The 7,222-nt window shown below is 41.3% G+C and overlaps 1 pseudogene; it reads left to right on the top strand.

Moving 5' to 3' along the window:
- The first annotated feature begins 5,588 nt into the window (after positions 1–5,588).
- On the top strand, positions 5,589–6,515 carry LOC103724947 (annotated as a pseudogene).
- Positions 6,516–7,222: the final 707 nt, after the last annotated feature.

The raw sequence follows: 7,222 nt of genomic DNA, 5'->3' as shown, positions 1-7,222 counted from the left end.
CTCTCTCTCTCTCTCTCTCTCTCTCTCTCTCTCTCTCTCTCCATAGTCTTCAGAATTCTTGCTCTCTCCTCATTGATGCAAAGCAATAAGCAGTTTACTCCCCATGATCAGTAACTGCAAGCCTCTCCAGCTATCTAAAAATTAGCTATGGCACTGCTGTGCAAAGAACCAACTTCCTGATACCTTGCAGCTCCAAACCTCTGCAGAGGCTTTGGAAGCATAACTCATTTTATTTAATATAATCATACTCTTTGGAAAGGTTCCTGTCATTCAGGAAAAGAAGAAAACAGAAAAGCGGTATAAAATGATTTTTTAAAATCAGCTTAAAAATCTTCACATTCCCTTCTCCAGCCTTTTCTCTCCTCTGTCCTACGATGACTTTTAATCATAAAGTTGGGCTTTTGCTGAAATGCTCCTGAGATTTTCTTTTTAAACATTACATTGGTCATATAAAAATAAATCTAAATATCCATGGATAAATGAATACAATATAGATGCATACAGAGACCATTCCAGAACATAGAAATCGTGGTAGACTTTTCAAAGCTGTAGTCAAGGAAATGTTCATGATGCTGGAGACCAGAAAGGGCCGACGGGGCTGTTGACCTCTTCCAGATACTAGATTAGTGTGTGTGTGTGTGTGTGTGTGTGTGTGTGTGTGTGTCCCCGTAGTGGTCAGGCAGGTGGATCTCTGTGAGTTCAAGGCCAGCCTGGTCTACAGAGCGAGTTCCAGGCAGCTAGAGATATAGGGAGACCCTATCTAAAAAAGACCAAAAAATAAAAATAAAATAAAAAATAATAATCAAAATGCCCTATGATGGGGGAATAATTAAATAAGCATAAACATATATATGGAATACTATTCAGCTATAAAGGGACAATTTTTTCAATAAATACAATGACTTGGATGGACCTCATGAGCATTATGCTGGAGAAAAGCCAATCTCCTAAATTCACACATTAGCACATTCCTACATTTTCAAAATGCTACCACTGTAGAGATGGAGGACACATAGCTACAGTTGACCATCCATATCTGCAGATTCCACCATTTTATATTCCACAAATTGTGCACTGAAAACATATTTTTAAAAGTTGCATCCTGCCAGGAGTGGTGGCGTACGCCTTTAATCCCAGCACTCAGAAGGCAGAGGCAGGCGGATCTCTGTGAGTTCAAGGCCAGCCTGGTCTACATAGTGAGTTCCAGAACAGCTGGGTCTACAGGGAGACCCTGGCTCAAAAAGACCAAAAAAAAAAAAAAAAGTTACATCCAGACCGAATATGTGCAGACTATTTTTCTTACCATTACTCCTAAGCAATCTAGGGTAACAAACAACTAGTCATATAGCATTTACAATGTATTATATATAAAAGTAATAAATTCAAAGAATACACGGGGTTTGTAGATTATAAGCAAATATTGTGCTATTTTCTAATAAGAGACTTAAGCACTTTGGGTTTTGGAATTTGTCGGAGGGATTCCAGAACCAAGGTAAGAACCATTCCCTCTCCAGTAAGAGAGACAACTGTGGCTATTAGAGTTTTAAAGATGTGGGGAGGGCAGGTGTGATGATACAGGAGTGGTTACACGAATGATTTGTGTTCGATGCCAATGTCAACTTTCTGGTCCCTACATTGTGCTTTAAATACAACCTAATAGGCAACCACGGAAGAAGTTGCATGAAGGGGACCTGGGACCTTTCTGTGCTATCTTTGCAACTTGCCGTGAATCAATACGTACTCAAAAAGCAAAAGAAGATGACAACGGTGTAGAGTTTTAGCCCATCAGATTAAAAATCATTAAAATTAAGTTATGGCAAAGTTCTTGAGAAGAGGGACAGCTACTTTGAGGACCAGGGTCAGAATGAAGTACAGGCACAATCTTCTAAGCAATTCTAGGTGTTCCATTAACGAAACACCCATGTGGACAGGAGAGGAACACAAATGTGATTGTTGCAGGATTGCCTGTAAGAGTGAAAGAGTTCGGACTGCGTGAATTTCCACCCAAAGTCATAAATCACGGTCTACGCATATGCAGTTGCCATTTTTTAGAGGCGAACAAGAAGGAAGAGGTAGTTGCTGGGATCCAGGAACTTGAAGGGACTTGCTGGTCCTCCCACAGCTGCTGCTGTGCTCCTAAAGGCCCGAGTGTGGCTGCAGCTGGAGGCCAAGAGCAATGCAGGACTGAGGCTGAAGCAGGAACATCAATGGTGACAGGCAGGACACAGACAGGGACTAGAGCCAGAGGGTGGTCTGCCCTCACTGCTTCTCCTTCAGGCCCTGCCTAGCGCCTCCCACTAGCAGGAAGCCAATGGGAATGAAAGAGGTTTGCGGAAGCCAGTGCTGGAGAATAAACTCCAGCACCGAATGAATAAACTTGGAGCTAAGGTACTGAGGAAAAGACAGCCATATGGGTTTTCCGTATATGGCATATATATTTGCCTTATTTGTCATATATCATATAAATAATGTGATAAATAACTTTCAGTAAAATTATGAATGTTCCCGTTGCCTTTTGCCTTCCTGTCCAACTTTTCTCTCCCACTGAAAACATTTTATAGCATAACGCGTCATCCTTACAGGAATAACTACCTAATTCATATATATTGTTCTTTTCTCTTCACCCACGGTATTCTGGACCTCATTCCGAGGAGGAAAAAGTGTAACAGTACAATTCCCCTCACACCACTGCTGTGAAAGATGGTTACATGTGCACCACTCGGGAAGTTAGAGGTGCCCTGGCCCTCTGTTATGGTTTGAATATGAAATATCTCCCACAGGTTTGTGTACGGTGGGGTTGGCTGCCACCTGAGGCACTTTGGGTAAGTAATTGGATAGGTCTTTGACCTAGTCAATGAATGGATTCATCATATGATGGCATTATTGGGAGATGGAGAAAAGTGGGTGGGGCCTACATAGAGAAAGTAGGTTATTGGGGTGTGTCCTTGAAAGCTAAATCTTAGCCTGGCCATCTTTCTTTGTCCTCTTTTCTCCACTTCCTGGCCACCAGGTGTGAAGAAGCCTGTGTCACATGCTCCTGCCACCATGATGATCTACTTTACCCTGGGCCCAGAACCTCTGGAGTCAAAAGCAATGGATCGAAACCTCTGAATCCATGAGCCAAAATAAATGTTTCCTCTGGTGTTTTCAAGATTTATTTTATGTGTATGAGTGTTTGTCTCCTTCTATGTATCTGTTCCACATGTGTGCCTGGTGCCTGCAGAGGCCAGAGAGAGCACTGGATCCCCTGGAACTGGAGTTACAGAAGATTGTGAGTCACCATGTAGGTTCAGAGAACCAAACCCGGGTCCTCTCTGCAAGAGCAGTCAGAACTCTTCACCTCTGAGCCATCTCTCCAGCCCTCCTCCAGGTATTTGTCCCAAACATAGGAAGTCTAACACTCACTCTAAAGGTAAATTTCAGAGTGGGACCCCTGGCTTTGGACTTAGAGTACAGTCTCAGACTCCACCTCAGGAGTAATAAGATGATGTCTACAAGACCCCAAGAGATTGGGAGCTTGAAAACCTAGGAGAGGGGAAGTATAAGAGAGCAGATCAACCAGTATGTATGTAGCATCCTGTTTCAAGTATGATCAAGCCACAGCCTAATACAGATGCTTAAATAATATTAAGTGTAACCATTTAGGGAAATACTAAAGCCTTCTGGAGTAGACATACCTAACCTCTCTTCCTTGGAGCATTCCTCATCCTCTGCAGTTAGGAATGGCCCTTGCCAAGAGCAAGTGGGAGAAACAAAGCCTGATAGAAACCATCTACTGACTCCTACTACCATGAAAAGGGCAGAGGATTTATGTTTCTGGTGGCAGGCATGGTATGTGGGACCTCCATTGGTCAGGATAGCTGAACCACTGTGTGGAGTACCATTTAACTATATGGTGACACTTAGTATGAAATTAACACTGTTTTAATATATCACTGTATTTGGAAGTCAGCTTCTAACTACTCAAGCAAAAATCACCTTACCCTATAACACACGCACACACACACACACACACACACACACAACTTTAGCAAATAAATATTGCAAAAAGTTATCATTTATGCTCTGCCCTCTAGTTATTTATCTGTCTCTAACAGTGACCCTTGTCTAAAAGAAGATGAAGGCTCTAAGAAGAAAGGTTTTTTGGTTTTTTTTGTTTTTTTTTTGAAGAAAAGGACTTGGCTGAATGCTGGGGCCTTAAGGTGCTACACACAGTGGGTGTTAATGATACGATCCTAAACCTAAATACAAACAAAATCTCTGAACTTGGTCTCCTGTTAGGAATACCTTATATTAGTATAGGTTTTCCACAACTTAGGAACCAGTGGTGATACATTATCAATAAAATTTCATTCATATGCCCTCAATTTTTAACTGATGTCTTTCCCGCTACAGGCACCCATTCATGACCCCACATTACATTGGGCAGTGAGTTTGACTCGTTTGCTGACCTCATGGTTTTGCTGAGTATGGGTCCAGAATTTGACGGGACAACCATCTATTGAATTTATTGATGTTTTCATCAAGATTAGACTAGTATTATGGCTTTTTGAGAGGAAGACCACAGGGGTACCTCATTATCATATATCTTGGTACCGATGATCACCATGACTTCACTGCTGCTGACCTTGACCACCTAGCTAAGGTAGTACTTAACAGGTTTCTTCAGTTGAAAAGTATTCTTTTTCAGCCATTTTCTTTAATGTAGTTAGTGGAGAAAATGCCACATGCTTAGCACAAATTTAAGAGTGGTGAGGGCTGGGATGAAGGCTTGGTTGGTAAGGTGCTTGTCTGAGTTTCGATTGTAAAAAGCCAGGCATGGCAGGGTATGTCTGTAATCCTAGTGCTGGGAAAATGAGACAGGAAGATCCCTGGGGTTTGCTAGACAACAATTCTAGCCAAACTGGTGAGTTCCAGATTCAAAGACAGATACTACATAAAAAAAAATAATGTGGAGGCTGAGGAAGACACCTGACATTAATCTCCCATCTCCACATATACCTGTACATACATGTGCACATGCATGCACAGAAAATAAATCAATATTAAGAGTAAGGGGTCATTTGCTATCTCCTTAAGGGGTGAATCTCTACAAAAATTATTTGAAACATTTCTCCTGAGAGATTTGTCGCTCCTCTCCCTTCCTCTAGTTTTTTATTCAATAATTCGTTTACATTTGCTTGGATTCAAGTATGTTATTTTCTGAGGCATGTCATTTTTCTTTTCTAGGTTTTTGAGAGGAAATGTTTATTGAGTTGATTGTTCTGTATGTATCTAACAACGTTTAAGGCTATATAGTTTGAGTTGTTTCTATTATATACACTTATCACACACACATAAACATATGCACTTATATTATATATTTGTTACATAAGATAGATATATAATACAAATTACATGCAATACATAGGTGTAATGTGTATATATCTTTTACTTTGATGATTTATACTTTTGCATTCCACAAATGACTCGAGTTGATACTCAGAAGTAAAAATGCTCTAATTACCATAGGTTGGGGGAAGAATATATTGACAAGAACAAAAAATAGGAGCTTACAAATAAGATAGAACCAGGGATAAGAATCAGTCATGAGTCTGGTAGTCAAGGCCAGTGGTCATCCAGTCCTGTTCTGCCCTGTGTCTTTTACCAAGGGCTTCCTGGCAGGGGAAGCAGCCACTGACATCTCCAACACCACAGTAGCACCCATAGAGTGGGTCAAGCTGCTGCTGCAGGTGCAACATGCCAGCAAGCAAATCACAGCAGATAAGCAACACAACGGCATTATAGACTGCATGGCTCATATTCCCAAGGAACAGGGAGTCCCTGTTCTTCTGGCGTGGTAATCTGGTCAATGTCATCAGACACTTCCCCACCCAGGCTCTCAACTTTGCCTTCAAGATAAATACAAGCAGATCTTCCTGGTATGGACAGGAGGACCCAGTTTTGGCACCACTTTCTAGAGAACATGACATCGGGTGGTGCCACAGGGGCCACATCCTTGTGCTTTGTGTACCCTCTTGATTTTGCCTGTACCTGTCTAGCAGCTGATGTAGGCAAAGTTGGAGCTGAATGGGAATTCAAAGGCCTCAGTGACTGCCTGGTTAAGATCTACAAATCTGATGGGATTAAGGGCCTGTACCAAGGCCCTGTGTTTGTGCAGAGTATTATCATCTACCGAGCTGCCTGGTAGATTTGGTAACTATGACACTACGAAGGGAATGCTTCTAGATCCCAAGAATACTCAGACCTTCATCAGCTGGATGGTTGCACAGTCTGTCACTGCCATTGCTGGCTTGACTTCCTATCCTTTTGACATAGTTTGTCTCTGCATAATGATGCAGTCAGGATGCAAAGGAACTCACATCATGTACCCAGGCATGCTTGACTGATGGAAGAAGATTGCTCATGATGAAGGAAGCAAATCTTTCTTCAAGGGTGCATGGCTTAATGTTCTTAGATGCATGAGTGGTGCTTTTATGCTTGTCTTGTATGATGAAATCAAGAACTTCACATAATTATTTCCTGGGTGTTCCCCCTATGAACAGGCATCTTGTATTATACAACAATATCTTGAGCATTCTGGACAGATTCTCTGGGCCTGTCTGCTTTATTTATGGCAACTATTTACTGGTTGAAAATGGGAAGCGGTAATCATCTCACTGGTTTTCTGTTAAAGCCAGTTTCAGGATGATCATTTCCAGGATGATGATAATGATGGGACTCAACTATATTTTCCAAACCATTCACTCCTGGCAAAAAATTGAATAAATAAAAATATCTAAAAACAAACAAACAAAAGGAATCAATCATGAAATGCCAACGTAAGACCCTGTATAGCATGCGTTGAGATTCAGATTTAGTGTGAACTTCCTAGAAGCTGAAACAAAGTGCACCTGTGCATTCAATGGCCATGGAAGCCAGAAGAGGGTGTCGGATGCCCGGCAACTGAAATTATGGTTGTTAGGTGCCATTTGGGTGCTAGGAACCACACCTGGGTCTTCTTCAAGAGCATCCAGTGCTCATAAACACTGAGCCATCTCTCCCACCCCTGAAGTATTTTTAAAGTTCATTTTCTTAAAGTAATTTTCAACCAGTTTTATTCTTTTATTACATAGAGCCTAGATTTTGCCATCAATAACCTGAGGTGTTCTTCATCACTAAGAATATATTCCACTTTTATAAATACACATTTTATATGATGTTCAAATAGATAAACCTAACC

The sequence above is a fragment of the Nannospalax galili genome, unplaced genomic scaffold, assembly GCF_000622305.1.
Source record: "Nannospalax galili isolate Female #2095 unplaced genomic scaffold, S.galili_v1.0 scaffold186, whole genome shotgun sequence".
NCBI classification, from domain to species: Eukaryota; Metazoa; Chordata; class Mammalia; order Rodentia; family Spalacidae; genus Nannospalax; species Nannospalax galili.
This window is presented reverse-complemented; position numbering and strand designations above follow the sequence as displayed.